Consider the following 1,164-nt stretch of genomic DNA (forward strand, 5'->3'; position numbering starts at 1 on the left):
GTGTGTGTGTATGCATGCATGTATGTATGTGTCTGTGCTGCTAGGAGTTGAACCCAGGGTCTTGTTCATCCTAGGCAAGCTCCCTCCTACAGAGCTAGATCCTCAGCCCCCTTTCTCCTTAACAAGTTTACAAATAGATCTATTCATGACATAACCTACAGAAACCTTGCCATATAATGATGGTTTTCTTAGTCAAGATTTTGTATCTTCATACTTCCCTGGCAGGGGAGATACCATGATCACGAAGGTGGTTTTCCCAGGGTGAGGCTTATCCATTGCACTCTGGATGTGCTGACCCCCGCGATTTCCCCAAATGCGGGAAACTCGACTGCATAATTTGTGGTAGCTGGGGACTGCGTTCGCCATCTCCCCTGAAAACAAAACCAAAAAAAAAATTGTATCTTCTTGCTTAAAAGGAGGCACACTGTGGCTTTTGTTGACATAACCACCTAGGACACCTTTTTGAAAAATGGGAGAAATGTGGTTTATTGATTTTTTTAAACTTTTTTTTCTGTATGACTGTGTCACAGCATATTTGTGGAGGTCAGAAGACAACTTGTGAGAATTGGTTTTCTTCGTCCACCAAGTGCTTTTATCTGTGGACAGTTACACTGGCCCAAAAGTTGCTCGATTCCAGCACTGTGAAGCCATGGCAGCTGACCTAGTAAGACTGACAGTCTGAACTAAGGGACTGGAGGGCATGGGGTGCAGACAGTGTGACACTCTGGAGGGGGGTGACTCATGACCCAGTGGGACTGGAGAAGACTGAGTAATTCACGCATGATTTCAGCACACTACCCAAAGCAGTGCATAGTTTAAAGTTGATAAATTATTTATGAGGGGAATTTTCCATTTGATATTTTCAGAACACAAGTTTCGTACGCATAACTGAAATTATAAAAAGGTGTAACTGTTGATAAGAAGGAAGTATTGTCTTCCAAAAATAGTAACACCCAGACTTCCTTACAGCCAATGACACAAGCCCACTCTGTGTTACCAACCTCCAGCTCTGACCACTCACACACGGGAAGGCACACACACACACACACATACACACACACTCACACACGGCAAGACACACACACATATACATACACACACATACACACACACATACACGCACACACATACATATACACACACTCACACAAGGGAAGGCACACA

At 43.9% G+C, this 1,164-nt stretch overlaps 1 non-coding gene across 1 annotated transcript; it reads left to right on the forward strand.

Annotated features, from left to right (window-relative positions):
* Positions 1-210: 210 nt before the first annotated feature.
* On the forward strand, positions 211-374 carry LOC116085551. The gene has a single exon (XR_004116635.1). It is a non-coding gene; the product is annotated as a U1 spliceosomal RNA (small nuclear RNA).
* Positions 375-1,164: the final 790 nt, after the last annotated feature.

This window comes from Mastomys coucha, unplaced genomic scaffold, assembly GCF_008632895.1.
Source record: "Mastomys coucha isolate ucsf_1 unplaced genomic scaffold, UCSF_Mcou_1 pScaffold9, whole genome shotgun sequence".
In the NCBI taxonomy this organism is placed as follows: Eukaryota; Metazoa; Chordata; class Mammalia; order Rodentia; family Muridae; genus Mastomys; species Mastomys coucha.